This window comes from Felis catus, chromosome D4, assembly GCF_018350175.1.
Source record: "Felis catus isolate Fca126 chromosome D4, F.catus_Fca126_mat1.0, whole genome shotgun sequence".
Lineage (NCBI taxonomy): Eukaryota > Metazoa > Chordata > Mammalia > Carnivora > Felidae > Felis > Felis catus.
In genome coordinates, this window is record NC_058380.1 from 40,986,581 (window position 1) to 41,008,699 (window position 22,119).

The 22,119-nt window shown below is 38.9% G+C and overlaps 1 protein-coding gene across 12 annotated transcripts in view; it reads left to right on the forward strand.

Moving 5' to 3' along the window:
- CCDC171 (coiled-coil domain containing 171) overlaps positions 1-22,119 on the forward strand; it is a 310,942-nt gene that overhangs the window by 244,027 nt on the left and 44,796 nt on the right. The gene's annotated exons all lie outside the window — the stretch shown is intronic.

Sequence of the window (22,119 nt, forward strand, 5' to 3'; positions counted from 1 at the left end):
CTGCAAACCAACACTGAAGCCTAGGTGGTATCTGTGACATATTTAAAAGAGGCACACATTCTAGGGGTGCCTGGGTGGCTCAGTCGGTTAAGTGTCTGACTTTGGCTCAGGTCATGATTTCACCGTTTGTGAGTTCAAGCCCTGCGTCGGGCTCTGTGCTGACAGCTCAGAGCCTGCGGCCTGCTTTAGATTCTGTGTCTCTCTCTCAAAAATAAATAAACATTAAAAAAAAATTTTAAAGAACAAAAACCCAAAAATACCTAGGAATAAACCTAACCAATGAGGTGAAAAATCTATATGCTGAAAACTATGGAAAGCTTATGAAAGAAATTGAAGAAGACACAAAAAAATTTCCATGCTCCTGGATAGGAAGAACAAATATTGTTAAAATGTCGATCCAACCCAAAGCAATCTACATATTCAACGCGATCCCTATCAAAGTAACACCAGCATTCTTCACAGAGCTAGAACAAATAATCCTAAAATTTGTATGGAACCAGAAAAGACCCCGAATAGCCAAACCAACCTTGAAAAAGTAAACCAAAGCAGGAGGCATCACACTCCCAGACTTCAAGCTATACTACAAAGGTGTAATCATCAAGACAGTATGGTATTGGCACAAGAACAGACACTCAGATCAATGGAATAGAATAGAGAACCCAAAAATGGACCCACAAACGTATGGCCAACTAATCTTTGACAAAGCAGGAAAGAATATCCAATGGAATAAAGACAGTCTACAGCAAGTGGTGCTGGGAAAACTGGACAGCGACATGCAGAAGAATGAACCTGAACCACTTTCTTACACCATACACAAAATGGATGAAAGACCTCAATGTAAGACAGGAAGCCATCAAAATCCTCAAGGAGAAAGTAGGAAAAAACCTCTTTGATCTTGCCACAGCAATTTCTTACTCAACACGTCTCCGGAGGCAAGGGAAACAAAAGCAAAAATGAACTACTGGGACCTCATCAAAATAAAAAGCTTCTGCACAGCAAAGGAAACAATCAGCAAAACTAAAAGGCAACCGACGGAATGGGAGAAGATATTTGCAAATGACATATCAGATAAAGGGTTAGTATCCAAAATCTACAAAGAACTTATCAAACTCAACACCCAAAAAACAAATAATCCAGTGAAGAAATGGGCAAAAGACATGAATAGACACTTCTCCAAGGAAGACATCCAGAAGGCCAACCGACACATGAAAAAATGCTCCACATCACTCATCATCAGGGAAATACAAATCAAAACCACAACGAGATACCACCTGACACCTGTCAGAATGGCTAACATTAACAACTCAGGCAACAACAGATGTTGGTGAGGATGCAGAGAAAGAGGATCTCTTTTGCATTGTTGGTGGGAATGCAAGCCGGCGCAGCCACTCTGGAAAACATTGTGGAGGTTCCTCAAAAAATTAAAAATAGAACTACCCTATGACCCAGCAATTGCACTACTTGGCATTTATCCAAGGGATACAGGTGTGCTGTTTTGAAGGGACACATGCACCCCCATGTTTATAGCAGCACTATCAACAATAGCCAAAGTATGGAAAGAGCCCAAATGTCCATCAATGTTTGAATGAATAAAGAAGATGCAGCATATATGTACAATGGAGTATTATACGGCAATCAAAAAGAATGAAATCTTGCCATTTGCAACTATGTGGATGGAACTGGAGGGTATTATGCTAAGTGAAATTAGAGAAAGACAAATATGACTTCACTCATATGAGGACTTTAAGAGACAAAACAGATGAACATAAGGGAAGGGAAACAAAAATAATATAAAAACAGGGAGGGGGACAAAACAAAAGAGACTCATAAATATGGAGAACAAACTGAGGGTTGCTGGAGGGGTTGTGGGAGAGGGAATGGGCTAAATGGGTAAGGGGCATTAAGGAATCTACTGAAATCATTACTTCACTATATACTAATTTGGATGTAAATTTTAAAAAATAAAAAAGTTAAATTAAAAAAAATTTTTTTAAAGAGGCACATGTTCTAGATTTGCAAATAAGGCTTAAAATGGTCTTTAGACCTTAGATCTTTGGTTGAATGATTACCTGGTGGAATGATTTGCCCAACAAATAAATAAATTTGTTTATATGAATTTATTTATTAAATTTATTTATTCATATAAATTTATTTATTTAAAAATGTTTATTTACTTATTTTGAGAGGGAGAGAGAGTGTGCAAGTGCGTGTGAAGAAGGAGCAGAGAGAGAGGGAGACAGAGAATCCCAAGCAGGCTCCACGCTGTCAATGCAGAGCCTGCTGTGGGGCTCGATCTCATAAACTGTGAGATCATGACCTGAGCCTAAATCAAGAGTCAGATGCTCAACTGGCTGACCACCCAGACATCTCAACCACGAAATTTAAAGTCTAAAAGAACAAATTCCATGTTTTTAATCTTTCCAAAATTCAGAAGAAATGATGAAATCAAAACATGCAGTTTAACCTTGTACATTTATTATGTCATAAGACAAAATGGGAAAAAATAATCTTTATGAGACATTTAGCATAGCGTCTTAGGCAAAGCCCTCAAAAGATAAGTTATTATTATCTAGACAGTGTGTATGAGTTGAGGAATGTTAATTCTTTATCAAGTGAAAAGGAATTCTTTGAAAATGTTGGGGTATTTATAATTACTGCAAATTAAGAGGTTAAATGATTTCTTGTTAGCATTGAGTGAGATACAACCATGACCAATAAAGAGGAAATCCAGGAATTCTTAAAGATATTTTTCTTATTATGTCTTTGTGGTAGTATACTATGACAGGTGGATCCTGGATGTTAAAACCCATGACTTAAGAGGCAAATGATCACAGGTAAAACTTTAGGGAAAGATTTGTTGATACAGAAGTTGCTCGTTTACCTCTGCAGGCATGAATGTCCGTTTAGATTGCATTCAGAACACTTACTACACAAGATGGTCATGTCCATCAAGTTTCTGTGATTATAGATTTATACCATTCTGAATAATTACCTAAACTTAAAACATAAATCTGTACACTTGCTAAATGACACCTTAAAAAGAAATGTATATCTAAAACTAACAATACAAACTAGAAAACTTCTGAAAAATTGCTCTCTGACACATCAAACTGTATACATATGTATACATATCACTTTTATTATCAAAAACATAGTACATGCAATAATACCCATTATAAGGATTTCATTACACCCCCAGATTTCTGTGCTTTTGTAGATACTAAGCCAAAGCCCAAGTCAAGTCTTCATCTGAAATGGAAGGTTCTTGCTTAATTCATTTATTTTTTAAAGAAAAGTAATATAAAAAAACCCTTAGTAAATAATTTTCTTAATAACGTCCTTTACAAATAGTAAACCTTTTTTCAAAGGAAGCGTCAGGTTTTGTTTTGTTTTTTTGTTTTTAGGTTCCAAGGATTAGCCAATACTATCTAATAAGACACGCTTTCTTTCATTTTTGAAAAGAGGAAAGTCTGGGACAACTTTTAAAACCACTCACTCCACCCTGCTCCTGTGTTCTCTGTCTTCCCCGGCTCATTCAGCCCCAGTTGGAGGGACGAGTTGGAGCCCAGACAGGCTCCTCATGGGGCACTAAAAGTGCTCCCAGCTGAAGTAGCAAGGGAGTGAGCTAGCACATGGTGCAGGAGAATGGCTGGCCTTCTTTTTCACCGTAGGCCCCCTACTAGGTAGAAACACTTCTATGGGGATATTTGCTCTGGAAAACCCCCTCCTTTTCCTGCTGGTCACTACAGTGGACTTAAAGAAATAAGAAGGCAAAGAGCTTTTGCATACTACTTCACTTTTAAAATTTGATTTGATTTTGACATCCTGCCTTAATTTTTGTTTGTAATTCTTAGCAGATTAGTTAGAAACCATACATGTCTGCATGTGTGTGTGCGTATGTGTGTGCATGTGTACGTTGATTTCTAACTCCACTGAAACTAGCAGAATATCACATCAGAGGGGCACCTGGGTGGCTCAGTCAGTTAAGCATCGGACTCTTGATTTCAGTTCAGGTCACGATCTCACGGTTTGTGGGTTTGAGCCCTGTGTTGGGCTCCGTGCTGACAGTGTGGAGCCTGCTTGGGATTCTCTCTTTCTCTCTCTCTGCCCCTTCCCCCATGTTCATTCTCTCTCTCAAAATTAATAAATAAATTTAAAAAAATAAGCTTACACAATAAATCACTAAATAATTCATTAAAATCCTTTGTTCTTTTTATGTATGTAACTCCAGTGAAATCATGACCCTGTAGGGGTGCCTGGGTGGCTCAGTCGGTTAAGCGGCTGACTTCAGCTCAGGTCACCATCTCGCGGTCCGTGAGTTCGAGCCCCACGTTGGGCTCTGTGCTGACGGCTCAGAGCCTGGAGCCTGTTTTGGATTCTGTGTCTCCCTTTCTCTGACCCTCCCCCATTCATGCTCTGTCTCTCTCTGTCTCAAAAATAAATAAACATTAAAAAAATTAAAAAAAAAAAAAAAGAAATCATGACCCTGTAAATATCAGTATATGTAGCAACAATCCCAAATGATACAATTTTTTCTTACAACAGGAGAGTCGTTTTTCATCATTCAGGCCCGCAGCTCCACATCTGGAACTCTGAACTCCACAACTATAAACTGGTGACTTGGAGGCAAAAGCCTGACCTGACCTAATCTTGTGGCAAAACCTGAGAAGAACTGACACGAGGCCGTTTGTAGTTTTAGTTTAACCCCCTTAGTGTGGTTGTTGGAATGTTTTGAGATAGAATGGGTTTGATTATAGAGTGTGCTGCCCTAGCCTGGTGAAAGTGCTACTTAATATATGGTGTATGCCCCATTTTCCCACATCCAAAAAAAATCCTCCCAAACACGTCTGGTTCCAAGGTTTCAAGGAAAGGGTTGTGGGAACCACACCAACATGGTAAAACAGATTCCACACAAATAATGCATCGTATGGCTACAGTGCAAGCTTTTTGTTTTTCTTATAATGAGGTACGTTCAGCCTATGGGATGATTCTGTTGCTTTGTTTTGTTTTGAGTATAGTTGACGTTAATGTTACGATAGTTTCAGGTGTTCGATTTAGTGATTTGACAAGTTTCTACATTATGCTGTGTTCACAAGTGTGGCTGCCATTCGTCAGTCTGGAATGGTATTCTGGAGTGAAATTTAAATTTAATAACTAGTATCTCTTACTCTTTGTTTGGGGTCATACAGGAATTGGGTGGTGGTTTTTGCCACCTAGAAAACTCAGACTTCAATCCATATATGCAAATCACATATGGCTCTAATAGGCTTTATAGGCTCAGGTCTAATACCCATTTGCAAACTAAATGTGCATTTCTGTTTCATGAGGGGATCCGCTGAGACGTTCTTTTAGCCCCCCTCCCCCACTTATTTTCTGAAAGCATAGTGGATGAAATTCCTTGTCCCAAACTGTGCATACTTTTTACTATTATCATCTGTCCCTCTGGATGAAGTCATGCAGACTCTTCAAGGGTCTGGAGAGGTCAGCTGTCCCGCTACCCAGGCAGTTGCTCTAGGTAAAGAGAGCAAGGTCACTGGGGAGTCCAAGGGCCTGGTTGTTTACAGCCCTGACTCCTGGTAGTCTCTAGAAGGCTTAGGAACCAGAATGTCCTTTGCTCGAGGAGAAATAGAAAGGTCATTTGAGGGTATTTAGAGATCAATGTGAACCAGGAAATTGGCTTTAGAAAAATAAAATGGCCAGCTCTCTTGATCACATAGATTTGGATATGGCTAATACCATTCAATCATGTAGTGAGCACTGGCCAAGTGAGCACTTTCATTCCATATGAAATTTAAAAATCTGTTATTTTACCAACTTAAGAAATATGAATCACAATGTGCCATGCCTCTCTTAATGGCATTCCTCTCTCTTCCCATACTTGCCAGCACTTGCCAAGTTCAAGGCATTGTGCTGTAGTCTAGGATACAAAGGCGACTGAAATATCTTTTGAGGGGAGTATAAAATTTCCCCTGTATGACCCCAAACAAAGAGTGATATGAGATGGAAAGCATGATTGTCGTAAGAGAGGCATAAAGTACCATAACCTGCCCTTTAGAGATGAGTGAAATTCATTCTTCCACATTAGGAGAGGATTAGGAGAGGCTTCATAGAGGAGGTGGCATTTGAATGGGCCTTGAAGGTTATGTAGCTAAAAATCCCCTTTCCTATGAAATGTTTTTGTTAGGAAATACAGTTGGGAAATACCTGGGGTGTGAATCCCAGCCACTAGGTAGCTCAGGCAGTGAAATCTATGGGATGGCCTCATCTCTTTTTTGGGGGAGGGGGGTGGCCTCATCTTAATCTCCTGATTGGCAACGTTCTTTTGAGCTACCAATGTTCTGTGATACTGTGAATAAGTTATGGTCTCTGCAGGATTTCATAGAAATATTATTTGTTCCTTTGTAATGTACAAAAAGTAAATTCATTTACTTAATTGAATGTCAGAAAGCACTTTAGATCCAATTTGCCCTTAAAACAATGCATACAATATTTTTTCAAAGATATAGTTTAACATACTTCAGTGGATTTTGGTATAGAGTAGCGTTTATGGGGCTTATTGAAGTAGTTGATAACCCTGAATGAAGCATGTAGATTTCTAAACCGATCTGGTGTGTCAGAGTCAGAATGGAATCATGGTAATAAAAGAAAATAAATAAATATTTTCTCTCTTCCTCTCTTTACTGATTTACTTTTTCTTTATGTGTATTGAAAATTGTTCATGTTGGACTTAATTAAACCACAAAGAAGCCCATCAAATTCTAATAATTCCAGCTAAATGGATTTTTAGCACCTCCGTCTAAGTTAATGTAAAGGTGCGAATTGTAGATGTCCTTCGCTGAGATTCGTAAATAAAGCTGACAGTCTTGTGTGAAAAGAGGAGGGACGGAGCATTCAGTGTTGTGTGTACACGTGCATGCATTTTCTCTGTTTGTGAAGTCCAGCTTAGATCAGTTGCACTCTCTGAAAGTGTCTGTTTGAGATGACGGGCTGAGCAGTTTTTCTTTGGTAGTGAAGAGCTAGCTCTCAGCCCTGTCAGCCACTTGTTTCTACAACTTCTCTGTGTGTATTAACACCACTCCTTTAAGATAATTTGCATACCGAATCCCCAAAAGATTAAAATTAGGATGTGTCTTTGCTACACTATCATGTTTGATTAAAGCCGCTGGATCTTTGTAGGTCGGTTATGAAACGGACAAATGAGAAGTGCTGGTTATCACTTTGTTCAGTCTCCCTAAAGTGTAAATCAGAAAGAGATTATTGGACTATAAAGTGTCCTTTGTTAAGCCCCAGTATCTTTTGAAGAAGAGAAATAGGCACTCTCAGTATAGTCCACATTATTACTGAAACTGAAAGTCTCACTAAGTCTAGAATGAAGAACCATGCCTGTATTGCATGCTGTTAATTGAATCAAGCTGAACGAGGATACTTGGAACTCCTGCTCTGTATGCAGCCCTGTGCTTGACAGACGGTTGACAGAGGGTGGATGTGCAGTCAGGGAGGAGTTACCAAAAAATCACCTCAGATGTACAGCTCCTAACAGAAGAGGAACAAGACAGGCACTAATATGGGAAACTTCAAATGCGAACACTTATACGCCAGCAGTCTTTGGAAAGTGTAAAGATGGGGGGAGCGCCTCAATGTATCATTAACTTTGTTTTACATTCTTCTCCTCAAAAAATTTTTTTTTATCCGTTCATCAGTCGATGGACATTTGGGCTCTTTCCAGACTTTGGCTATTGTCGATAGTGCTGCTGTAAACGTTGGGGCGCTTGTGTCCCTTCAAATCAGCATTTTTGAATCTTTTGGATTAATTCCTAGTAGTGCAATTGCTGGGTCATAGGGTAGTTCTATGTTTAATTTTTTGAGGAGCCTCCATACTGTTTTCCAAGCGGGTGTACCAGTTTGCATTCCCACCAACAGTGCAAGAGGGTTCCCGTTTCTCCACATCCTCGCCAGCACCTGTTGTTTCCTGAGTTGTTAATGTTAGCCACTCTGACAGGTGAGAGGCCGTATCTCATTGTGGTTTTGATTTGTATTTCCCTGATGATGAGTGATGTGGAGCATCTTTTCATGTGTCTGTTAGCCATCTGGATGTCTTCTTTGGAAAAGTCTGTATTCATGTCTTCTGCCCATTTCTTCACGTTAACTACCTTGAATATAATTTTTTTTTTTTTTGACAGGAAGAGCCTTCCTGGCTTTTTTGAGGAGATAATATACTCTGTGTTTTATCTACTCAGTTTCCATATGAAATTTAAAAATCTGTTAGTTTACCAACTTAAGAAATAGAATCACAATGTTCCATGCCTCTCTTAATGGCATTCCTCTCTCTTCCCATCACCCTTCAAATAAACTCCAAACTTCACATCTTGCCCTTGGGCTCCTCGCTATCTGGGCCTTGCCTCTGTCCAACTTCATCTTCTAACATTCTGCCTTTCATTCACTGAGTAGAGAGCAGTAAGTATATAGCAATATTGACCTTTTTGCTGTAACTTGAATACACGAAGCACAGTCCCATTCCTAGGCTCTGAGTATGCTGGTCTCCTTACTTGGCATGGCTTACGCCAAATCGTCATGAGGCTCAGTCCTTCACTCATTCATGTCTGTGCTTAAATGTCATATCATGGGGCGCCTGGGTGGCTCAGTCGGTTGAGCGTCCGACTTCGGCTCGGGTCATGATCTCACAGTCTGTGAGTTCGAGCCCCGTGTCGGGCTCTGTGCTGACAGCTCAGAGCCCAGGGCCTGTTTCTGATTCTGTGTCTCCCTCTGTCTCTGCCCCTCCCCCGTTCATGCTGTGTCTCTCTCTGTCTCAAAAATAAATAAATGTTAAAAAAATTAAAAAAAAAATTTCATATCATGAACAAGCCTTCTCTTGTCATTAACTAAAACAGCCACCCTTCTCCCTTTGCACTTTGTAGCCTTGACCCTGTTTAATTTTCCTTCATAGCGCATGACCAATATATTTGTCTATTATCTGTCTTTCACTGGAATGTAAGACCCCTGAGGGCAGGGCTTGGTCTTCACCGCTGTATCCTCAACACCTAGAACTTAAGTGCTCAGAAATATTTGTTGAATACAATAATGAATGAACTGAGATTTTCTCTGTTGAGAAATTGCACACTAGGGAAAAGAACAAGGAGTTTAGAATTAGATGGACTTCGGATTTCCAGTTGTGTCATTATTAGCAATGTACTCTTTTTGTTTGTTTGTTTGTTTTTAACTAAGCTTCATGCCCAGCACAGAGACCAGTGCAGGGCTTAAACTCATGACCCTGAGATCAAGACTTGAGCTGAGTCAGATGCTTAACCAACTGAACCACCCAGGTGACCCTAGCAATGTGCTCTTAAGAAAGTTAGGTATGGACTCTGATCCTCAGTAGCTTTATAGGTAAATTGGGCTAAATAATTCCTATTTTGCAAGTACAGCATAAAGCTTCGAGACGATGCATTTTGCCATGGAAAACAGAACTGTTCAGATTTGTATATGTTATTTAGTACACCTAGAAAATACCCTTCCTTTGGTTGAGGAGTCTAAATCACCCTGCACGGATGTGTCTATTACTTAAAATAAGAAGGAGAGAATAGTAGTCAAAGTAACTCTGATCTCCAAGGACTGTACTGTTAGGTATCAGAAGTGCGTATAAACATTTCTGCATTCGGTGCCAGATATTATGGTTTTGACATTTGGACAAAGCTAGACTGCCTGAATTCCAGCTCACACCAACTGAATCCCAAAACTTATCTGTACACTCATACCATACGAAGTCTTCTTTCTCTCTGTCGATAGAATCCAAAGCAGCCTAATAACCCCCATTTTATAAAACTACCAGTGATGTCAAGACATAGTAGGTGCTCAGGAATGGGAACTCGAATAATAACATATTTTTTCCTGAAGGAGAGTTTATAAAGTAATGAGGTTAAGTCTCTTCATCATTTGCTTTGACCCATGATTAATTCTGTGCTACCCAATAACTAAACTACTCTCACTTTATCAATCTTTATTCATTAATAAACCCTGTGCCAGTTGTATAATTTACCATATGATGGACATTTTGCATGTTGCTTGATTTTTAAGTCCTAAAGCAAGGTAATTTATAATTATGATAGTAATAATGATAATTATATTATTATTATCAATCTAGCAGTATCTTCTGAGAAACTCATTTCTTTTAGAATTTGTTAAGATCACTGTTCTTTTTTATGACTTCACGTCCATATGCAAGAGTTTCCAAGAGAAACTTTTTTCTCAGTCTCTGATTATTTTGCTGATGGCTTTTCCATATTCTTGTAGGAAACCAGTGTCACGGCTTATCCCTTTGGTCTTTCTTTACAGTACCCTTTAGCATAATAAGAGCAGTAATCACCATTAGTCTAGAAGCTGCATTTAGCTTCCAGATTGGCTTTGATTCAGTTCTGGTTGGAAATAACATATTTGAAAAAGAATTGGTCTTGTTCTTGGCACATTTAAGTTGTATATGCCATGGTTGAGTGGAGGCCAGAAAAAAGTTTAGAATCTAAACACGATATAAAGCAAACATCATTTAAAAAAAATCTGCTGCCGAAGTATTCTGCAACTCTGCGGAATATGGTTTCCCATGAGGCTCCTTCTCATACCTGAAAAGCTACTATATTTACATCCTTCAAAGTGGTGCCAGTAAAAATTTTGAGTGATGGTATAAGTCAAGTGCACAGCCATTTCAAATGGCAAAAAGGGGAAAATGAACTTTGATATTCTCTTTTTCTTATATATAATAACAGCAACAAAACATACCTGAACTGCATGCAATATGGAATCAAGTCAATTCATACTATTTTGTCTTTAGTTGTGCTTGACTAAGGAGATTGTGTATTTGTGACACAATTTTTTTCTTCTAATAGCCCGACACATTTACTATCCTCATCATCGTCACCGTCATTACAATGAAGCATTTCAGTGTCTGTTTTGTACATTGCATTAAATATCTAGTTACACATGTTTTTAACCATGCCCTGTACTAAATAAATAGAGCACATAATCTTAAGTGGATGGCAGGGGCCCAGGCCAGTCTCTAAGGCAAACAGAGTAATTCTAGTACATGCAAACAGACCCCTAGGACATCTAGGGTCAAAAGGAGGTTGTCCAGGAATGGAAAAGCATCTTGTATGAGAGAGAGGTGAAACCTCGGTTCACCAAAATCCTAGTTGCTACATAAAGGAAAGGTCATTTTTCTACCAGGTAATTTTCTGGATATGAGAGGATAAAAGCCTTCTTTCGTCTTAGCAGGTAAAATGGAAATTAAGTAGAACCTCTTGGAGTCCTGTTCCTTCCATGTATATGTCCAGTATGCATGGATCTCATTTGGAATGAGAATTTAGGAGTCAGAAGAACCCGTTCTGGGTGGGCAGGACTTAGGATATTGGTCTTTTGGGGTCTTGGTATTTTTCTTCTGATGTCTTTCACTGATAACGTCAGATCCTCAAGTCAAGATGTTAAGAGATGTACAACACATTGCCACTTTACATACATAAGTCAGTTAAACACACTAGAAGTTGTTTTCCCAAGGCTTCTCATTTTTCAAAATAATCTATTGTATGAATAATAGATTTGCTTTAATTTGTAAACTTAATTTTCTTCTCATTAAAATGAACTCACAGCCTTCTTTCAAATTACATTTTTCTAGAACCCAGAGGTTTGGGGGGCCAGTATAGAAATAATGTAACATATTAGGACAGAATAAGGATTCATTAATTTGTGGCAAATGTTTATTGAACCCATTCTATAGAATGAATTAAATCCTTAAGAAAATACCACCTGAAGTTCCTTTACTTGAAGTAAATATTTATTTCCATTACATAAGTGAAAATTGGTTGTTCAGAGGTAGTGCAGTATAATAATTATTGAGTTTGAGATCTTTGAAAATCCCGGTTTTATAGCAAAATTCAAGAGAGGCTTTTCTTTTGTACCTTTTCCATCAATAGAGGAGAGAGCGTGGATTAAATTGACACTTAAATGAATGTTGTGATAGGCTAGCCGTGCAATTTTTTGAAACTTGGAAAGCCTAGATTTATTCTGCTGGTTTGACTAAGAAACTTTGTATGATAGACAGCCAAAACCAAACAAACCAAAAACCCCACTAAACCAATATAAAGCAACCTGGGAAACTTGCAGCATATGGAATGAGCAGGGGCTTTGGAATTGAACAGACGTGAATTTGAATCTCAGTTCCATTATTTATGTGCTACGACCTTGGATAAGGTACTTAGAACATCACTGAGCCTTGGTTTCCTAATCTGTAGAGTAGAGATAATATGAGTCCTTAGAGGATTATTGCCAGAATTAGAAGAGTATGCAAAGCTCATACTGTGATGTTTGGCACATAGTAACTGCTTTTGCTACGACTGGGGTCCAGGTAAGCCTTGCAGTGTGGGAACTATGAAGGAAGCGAGAATACCTTTGGGCAAAGATTTGATCAAACCTAGGGTTTATTGACTCCCATACATCCCAACTCATTGGGTGAGATTCCTGGTGGAAGAGTGTGGGGTTCACCTCTGTCCTTGGCCTACTCTGGGGCAGACGTGGGATTGACTTCGAGGGGAGAATAGAGCTGGGGGCAAATGCCCTTCAGATTGTATTGACTCCTTTGAGACCATAGGCTGTACTCTGGCCCCAGGATAGCCGTCATTGCTGTGACACTCAGTGAGCAAATACAGACAGGTGTCTGACATCCTCTCAGGTTGAATGTGATAAGCAAAATTCTAGGTTGTCTTGTTCATGTGTCTGCATGAAGGAGTCTTTGGGAGTTATAGGCAGAAGACTGGCTAAGATCTAAGAAGATCTAGTCCAGGCCTTTGTCAGATAAGTAGGTATCATTTAAAGGTTTTGGGAGAAGTTTTGTTCTTCTCTTGTTTGCTTGTTTCTAAAATATGTTCAGATGTGTAACTAAGTCTGTATATATAACCTTTTTAGTTAAACATTAGCATCCGACACACACGCATATGTACTTTGCTTTGCTTTTTTTTTTACCTTTTTATTTTGATATAATTATAGAGTCACAAGAAGTTGCAAAAATAGTATCCTTCATCCAGTTTCCCCCATGTTACATCCTACTTAACTTTAGTACAATATCAAAACCAGAGAAAGGACACCGGTACAGTGTGTATGTATAGTTCTGTGGCATTTTATCATGTGGATATATTTGTGTAGCCTCCACCACACTCAAGATGCAGGACTGTTGTGTCACCACAGAGATCTCCATCAGCTGACCATTTTAGAGACATTTCAGCCCCTCCCCCTGAAATCACCCCTAAGCCCTGGTAACCATGAAATGTTTTCTGTCTGTCTGATTTTGTCCATGATAAATAAATGAAATCCTACCGAATGTGATCTTTTGAGATTGACTCCCCCCCCCCCCCGCCCCCCACTCAGCATAGTGCCCTTGAATCCATCCAAGTTGTGTCTGTCTGTAGTTTGTTCCTTTCTGTTCTATGAGTAGTCATGTATGGATGTTCTACAATGTGTGACGCCACTGATTGGGGAACAGCTTGGTTGTTTCCAACTTTGGGCTATTACATGTAAAGCTGTTCTAAACATTCATGTACAGATTTTTGTGTGAACAAAAAAAAATTTTTTTTTAATTTCTCTAGAAAAAAAAGGCCAGGACTGATTTCTGGGCCAAATGTAATTGCATGCTTAATTTTTAAAGAAATCGCCAAACTGTTTTCCAGAGTGACTGTACCATTTTTCATTCTTGCCATAACATAGGAGAGTTCCAGTTTCTCTGCTTCCTTGTTGGCTTTTGATGTCACAGTTTCTTCTTTTAGCCATACTGGTAGATGCAGAGTAATATCTCACTCTGCTTCTTTTCATTCTCTAATGGCTTGTGATTTTGAAAATCTTTTAATGTGCGTATGTGAGATCTGTTATGTTCTCTTTGGTAAAATGTATCTTAGTGTCTCTTGCTCATTTTCTAATTGGAATGTTTGTCTTTTTACTGTTGAGTTTTGAGAGTTTTTAAAAAAACATACGCTAGAAACTAGTTCTTTATCAGATATGTGGTTTGAAAATATTTTCTCCTATGGTAGCTTTCTTTTAACCATAGTAACAGGATCTTTTGGTGAAGTTCAGGTGAAGTTCAGTTTATTGGGTTTTTTTTTTTCCCTTGTATGGATTATGCTTTCAGTATCATGTCTCAGAACCCTTCACCAAGCCCAAAGATGCCAAAGATTTTCTCCTATTTTTTTTCCTAAGAGTTCTATAGTTTTATGTTTTACATTTACGTCTGTGGTCAATTTTGAGTTAATTTTTGTATAGGGTATGATAATCAGACTTCTAAGATGGCCCACAAGACCCTTCCCTTCCCCCTGGTTGTACATACACCATGTAATTAATCTCCTTCTTTTGAGGGTGGGCAAGCAAGACCAGTAAATATGAGATCATCCTGGGTGGGCCTGACCTAATCGGGTGAGCCTTTTAAAAGAAGGTGAAGTGAGGGAGGTGCTCTGTTGCTGACCTGGAGAAAAGCAAAGAGCCATGTAGAGAAAGGAGGGGTCCATCCAGCGACAACATGAGGGCGGTCTCTAGGAACCAAGAGTGACCCTGACTGATGGCCAACAAGAAAACAGAGACCTCGATTCTACAAACTTCAGGAAATAAACTCTACTTTGCATGGGCTTGGAAGAGGACCCTGAGTCTCAGATGAGACTGCAGCTGCATTTGACCCCTTGGTTTCAGCCTGCTGAGACCCTGAGCAGAGCACCCAGCTAACCGGTGCTAGATCCACAGAAAGTAGGAAATACTAAAAATGTGTTGCTGAAGCCATTTAGTTTTTGGTCATCTGTCATGCAGCAAATGGGTTTCGGTCCCCTAGAGTGGGGTGCTGCTTCTGTGCTTCTGTAGATGAGGTTCCTGGTTGTTGGCACTATATCTGGGCATCAGGGGGAGAAGTGGGATGTGCGTGCAGTCAGGTACCGTGGGCTGGTGGATTGTCTTCTGGATGTAGAGGCTGCTGGGGCCCTACTCCGCTTCTCTGATTCTAGGGCCCTCACTCTTTCAGTCTCCGGGGACACACAGGGCTGCTGCCGTCCCCTCAGCACCAGCACATCACTAGCGTGCTTGCTTCTGGTGTGCTACCCGAACTAGTCGCCTCACAGTGTGGACGAGTGCTCTCTAAACTTGTTGATCGCTCACTCTCATTTTTGAACAGCCGCAGTGTATGTGTATCTATTTCTTTATAACACACACACATATATATATATAATATATATACATATATTACATATAATGTAGAAAACGATGTGATTTTAAAAAGATGTGATTTCAAAAAATCTTAAAGAGAAAGATTTAAAAGCTAATATAAAAACTATGGAGACAGTAACAAGATCAGTGTTGTCAGGGGTTAGGGAGGAGGGCGGGATAAGTGTAGGGGATTTTGAGGGCAGTGAAGCTCTCCTGTAGGCTACCATAATGATGGATATACGTTATTATATATTTGCTAAAACTCATAGAATACACGCCATCAAGAGTCATTCCTAATGTGATCTGTGGACTTTGGGTGATGAACTGTCACTGCGGGTGGTAACAGGTGTACCACTCTGTGCAGGGTGTTGATAGTTGGGAGGTTTGGGTGTGTACGGGAACTCTGTACTTTCTCCCGAATTTTTCTGTGAACTGAAAACTACTCTAAGAAATAAAGTCCATTAAAAGAACTAAATGTAGTCGAAAATACAAGCTATATTTAGAAGTTCTTTTTTTTTTCCATTCTAACTCACTTTGGAGATCAGGTACATCCCGGTGGGTAGGCAAGACAAAGGATGCTCCCTTTTTTTCTGTAACGTAAGAAATACAATTGTTATTCTTTGAAATGGACTGGCATATCACTTGGTCCAATTTTTTAGACATTAATGTTCCCATAAGGTGTGTTAAAGGAAGGTGGAAGGATTTCACCATGAAGAGGGGCTGAGAGTGGCATCCTTGCTTGTTTCTTTACTTCTTTTGTGTTTCAGCATGAACTGTTATGTACCCTGTCTGGTTAAGTGAGTTTATGGATTAAATTATTTTACAGAGAGTAAATTTTACAATAGTGTACAATGAGTTAAAAAGTAGTCTTTAAAATCTCCTATATAATAGGTCGCTGTTTTTCTTGTGATGAAGTGCTTCAAAGTACTCTTGAACTTAGTCTGAATTATAGTATTTTCTTTCACAAAAAGAGAAGGATTCCAAATCTGTAGTCCTTCTCTTTGATGGCAAGTGGCTGTCAAAAGCATTCTATTTAGAAAATTATTTAAAAAACCCATCCCAGACAGGAGTACTGATGCATAGGGGCACTTGTACCCCAATGTTTATAGCAGCACTCTCAACAATAGCCAAATTATGAAAAGAGCCTAAATGTCCATCAACTGATGAATGGATAAAGAAATGGTGGTTTATATACACAATGGAGTACTACGTGGCAATGAGAAAGAATGAAATATGGCCCTTTGTAGCAACGTGGATGGAACTGGAGAGTGTGATGCTAAGTGAAATAAGCCATACAGAGAAAGACAGATACCATATGGTTTCACTCTTATGTGGATCCTGAGAAACTTAACAGAAACCCATGGAGGAGGGGAAGGAAAAAAAAAAGAGGTTAGAGTGGGAGAGAGCCAAAGCATAAGAGACTCTGAAAAACTGAGAACAAACTGAGGGTTGATGGGGGGTGGGAGGGAGGGGAGGGGAGGTGATGGGTATTGAAGAGGGCATCTTTTGGGATGAGCACTGGGTGTTGTATGGAAACTAATTTGACAATAAACTTCATATATTGAAAAAAAATAAAAAAAATAAAATTCAAAAAATAAAATAAAATAAAATAATAACCCCATCCCATCCCACTGTCGCTGGGGATGCAAACTGGTGCAGCTACTCTGAAAAACAGTATGGAGTTTCCTCCAAAAGTTAAAAATAGGACTACCCTACACCCGGCAATTGCACTACTAGGTATTTATCCAAAGGATACAAAAATGCTGATTCGAAGGGGCACCTGCACCTCAATGTTTATAGCAGCGCTATCAACAATAGCCAAATTATGGAAAGAACTCTAATGTCCATCAACTGATGAGTGGATAAAGAAGATGTGGTATATATACAATGGGATATTACTCAGCCACACACACACACAAATGAGATCTTGCCATTTGTAACAACGTAGGTGGAACTAGAGTGTACTATGCTAAATGACATAAGTCAATCAGAGAAAGACAAATATATGATTTCACTCATATGTTGAATTTAAAAAACAAAACAGATGAACACAGGGAAAGGGAAGGAAAAATAAAGTAAGATACAAACAGAGAGGAGGCAAACCGTAAGAGACTCTTAAATATAGAGAACAAACTGAGGGTTGCTGGAGGGGAGGTGGGTGGAGGAATGGGCTAAATGGGTGATTAAGGAGGGCACTTGGGGTGAGCACTGGGTGATGTATGCAAGTGTTGAATCACTATATCGTACCCTTGAAACTAATATTACACTGTGTGTTAACTAACTGGAATTTAAAGAAAAACTTATAAGAATAACATTATAAATAGGAACTGTTTTATTATCAGTGGGAAGTTTTGTTGTTAGGAAGTAAATATTCATTGGCCTCTGAAATTCTTTGCACTTGAGGGGCGCCTGGGTGGCTCGGTTGGTTAAGCGTCTGACTCTTGATTTTGGCTCCGGTTATGATCTCACAGTTATGAGACTGAGTCCCATGTGGGGCTCTGCATGGAGTGTGGAGCCTGCTTAGGATTCTCTCTCCCTCTGCCCTTTCCTTGCTCATGCTCACACACACGCATGCTCTCTCTCTCAAAAAAAAAAAAAATTAAATTAAATTCTTTATGTTTGGAAGGACTTTAATATATTCCATATGTGTGGAATACCTAATACTTAAAATGTTTACATCATGTCTAATCATACCCCTCAGAAATATTGAATCTTTGTTTTATGAGCTAAAAAATATTTTTCCTAATTTGATGTCATTGTCTTTATGACAGCTAACGTTTACCTGAGTGTTTCCTATGTTTCAGATAGGTAAGGTCTTTTCAGGTCTTAATACTCATTTAATCCTCACAAAATCTTTATGAGGTAGGAATTAGTGGGGCACGTGTGTGGCTCAGTCGGTTGAGTGTCTGACTCTTGATTTCGGCTCAGGTCATGATCCCAGGGTCGTGGGATCAAGCTCTGCTTAAGATTCTCTCTTGCTCTCTCTCTCTTGCTCTCTCTCTCCCTATGCTTCTCTCCCACTGTTCTCCCCCTGCTCTCTCTCTCTCTCTCTCTCTCTCAAAAAAAAAAAAAAGGAATTATTATCCCCATTTTATGGGGACTTTTTATATTTCACATATTTGGTATTTTACATGGCATATTTATATAGTATATAGAAATGAAGTATATCTATAGGTATATTTAAAGTGAAATAGCTGAGGTTTTTGCCTCCCAATTACTCAAAAATACAAGTAAAAGATTTACTATTTTGGCATCTAGGTCTTAGGACATTTTCCACTAATTTCTCCTCCTGACATCAGGTTCCCAAGGATCCCATTTCCCCTGAAATTCAATTTTGAAGTCGGTCTAAATTACATAATACATACATAACGAGTTATATAAATATTATCCTCATGCTCAAGTGACAGTCACCTATTTGTAGCTCAGAATTTTTTTGCACAGTAAAACACTTGTACTTTTCCTTAAAATGGACAGGAGGTGGAATTTTGTTTGGATTCTCTCATCTTGTTATGTTGATTATAAACACTCTAGATGATCTCTGAAACAAAAGGCTATTCTGGTCCAGAAACTGTCTTTTGTTCTGTTTCTCGTGTAACTAGATAAGCCCCACTGAGATACGTGGTCCAAATCCCCAGGGCCCAAGATGACACGGAATACATTCTCCAGCGCTGGGCACGCTATATGCGGTACCGTGCTGTGCTGTCGTTGTTTGCTAATGTAGAACGGTGTGATGTTTTAATACGGGCGAGAGGTGTGTTGTGAAAGCTTAGACTTTGGGAGATTGATGCAGAAGTCATCAGATGCTCGCTCCTTCCTCCCCCACCCCCCTCAGTTGATCCAGACTGTCATTTCCACTTATTCTACCAACTTGATGCCTTTCTTTGTATTAAAGAGATGGATTTTCGCTGGAATCCTTTATTACACAGTTTGAATCACTTTTTAATATTGAAAGTTAACATTCTTTATTCTTCAAAAGATCTGGTGCTTCTTTCAATAACTGCAATGTCACTGACCCCTGACCCCCACCATACCTTTCAGTTCTGAAGGAGGTTTTCATTTTAGAAAGGTGGGGTCGTTTTTAAACCTATCTGTACCATGAAACATGTTGTATTTATCACTGTTCCTTTTCAGATGTCTCTGAAAAGACATCATAGATAGGTGTTGTAAAAACAACCCTGCTTTCATCTCTCAAACAAAATGCTGCTTTAAAAGATCTTAGGGGCGCCTTGGTGGCTGAGTCTGTTGAGCATCCAACTCTTGATTTCGGCTCAGGTCATGATCTCATGGTTTGTGGGACCAAGCCCCACATCTGGCTCCGTGCTGACAGCTCAGAGCCTGCTTGGAATTCTCCCTCTCCCCCTCTCTCTGCCACTCCCCTGCTCACGCGTGTGCTCTCTCCCTCTCTCTCTCAAAATAAATAAACATTAAAAGAGAAATTCTCTCTCTCTCCTTCTGCCCCTCTCCCCGGCTTGTATCCTCTGTCTAAAATTAAAAAAGTAAATAAATAAAAGATTTAAAATGTTTAATGTTCTAAACCCTATGCAAAAACAGTTTATTTCTATATTCTTTTTAGTGTTCTAAAGAAGTAATATATGATTTCTCTTAATACTGCACTGAATATTAGAATTTAGTTACTAAAAGTAGATCAAGAGGGCGCCTGGGTGGCTCAGTCAGTTAAGCGGCCGACTTCGGCTCAGGTTATGATCTCACGGTCCGTGAGTTCAAGCCCCGCGTCGGGCTCTGTGCTGACAGCTCAGAGCCTGGAGCCGTTTCAGATTCTGTGTTTCCTTCTCTCTGACCCTCCCCTGTTCATGCTCTGTCTCTCTGTATCAAAAATAAATAAATGTTAAAAAAAAATTAAAAAAAAAAAGTAGATCAAGGAAGGAGCCAAAATAATTATGACTTTTGTTTCGTCCACCATATAAAAATTCAGATGTAACTTCTCAAAAAGTCTTTTATTTTTTTTAAAAAAAGGTTTGAAGGAATATAATTTATACTATGTATTCCTTTAAGGGTATCATGTACATGAGAATTCATGAAATATGTTTCTCCAAATTTAGGAAATAGGATAACTTTTTAAATGTTGAGCTTTTTTATTCTTAAATGTTAGAGGCCAGTTCCACTGTGACATACAGCGAAATCATAATCCAGGAGCCTATTACTGATAGAAAAGTACTTTTTTTATTTATTAAGCACCTACATATCTTTTTATGCCTTTTATACATTTTAGATCCTTATATAATAAGAACATATGTATACAAACCACCTATCACAGGTTGTCTCATTAATATCTTAGTGGAGAATTTAAAAACGGAACAGGGCGCCTGGGTGGCTCAGGTGGTTAAGTGTCCAACTTCGGCTCAGGTCATGATCTCATGGTTCGTGAGTTCAAGCCTTGGCCCAGGGCTCTGTGCTGACAGCTGGGAGCCTGGAGCCTACTTCGCATTCTGTGTCTCTGTCTCTCTTTGCTCCTCCCCCCCCTCACACTCTGTCTCTCCCTCTCTCAAAAATAAATAAACATCAAAAATAAAAATAGAGCAATGGTAATACTCAATGAAATTCAGTAGTTTACCATTTTTAGAGGGCTTTCTTATATAGCTGCAATGTAGTTGAAGGATTGAGAGAATGACTTTATCGTAGATTTTTCATTATCTGAGCCGTACAACAGGTTGGTAGTAGGCAAGAAAATGACCCTTCTTTCTATTTCATGGAGGGATAAAATGGAAGTTCAGAGAGATGACGTAACATTGCCCAGCAGTGTAAAGCTAAGTAAGTAGCAGAGTGATGACCAGACAAAGAGAGGACTTGTGATTTTTGGTTCCACTATCTCAATGGTGGAGATAAGTGAATTTATAAGAGTGGAGAGAGACTTGGCATTGGAAGAAGAAGATATGGTTTTATAGTTTCTGAATTTTACATACTTTTGAATCCCAGGGGAATATTTTGTGTTAGTATTAGCTATAAGCACACCTTGAAATAACTCAAAGTAAGGTAGAGATGTTCCCAAACATGAAGTCATACCACCAGGCTTATTTAGTGTTGGGTAATAGAATTCTCTTTTGTGTATCCTATCCTTTTGTGCCTACAGCCATGCTTTCACTTCTTTTTTGGATTTAAACAAAGTATGGTTAATAATTTATACATTAGAGTGTTAAGATTGTATTTCCCCAAATATCTTCATCCTTTCCTATAAGGCATTCTGTGCCAACATATGGCTTCAACTTGTGGTTTTTTTTTATATTTTCCAGTTTTACCTTCATTCATTCATTCACTCATTCGTTCATTCAAACAAGCGCTCACCGTGGGCCACTAACATCCATGGTGATACAGAGATTCGGCATAGTGTCTGGCTTTAGGAGCTCCTCGGTCTAGTAAAGATAAACACGTAAACTAATATATTTCTGCTAAAGCAATAAACGTTATAGTAAAAGCAAGCATGAGGGGCCCACACAGGGCCAGAGTAAAAATTAACAGTGCCTTTGGGTTCAAAAAAGACTTCTTGAAAAAGATGGTGTCTGAGCTTAATGTTTTAGGGCAAATAGGAATTTATTAGGCAAAAAGGTATGAATTTTCTCACTATTACCTACAAATGGCTAGTGTACTTCTGTTTCTTAGACATTGTATACATTGCTGCTTACTTTTTGTTCACCAAATTATTATTTCATGTGCGTTTGGAATTGCTCAAATATCTCGTTTCTCAAAGCTTTTCCAAATCAGACCCTTCAGATTGAATACAATTTGGAAATGCTCAGACTGTCTTACCATTTTACTAATATGTAGCTGTGGTTAGAACACCTTTTTTTCTTGTAAATAGTATAACGTTGTATCTGAATATGTCTTTGAAATATTTGATTTTTGCTATATTTGAAGTATTTTAAAAGACTTTTTTGAAAAAAGGTGTGATAGTAT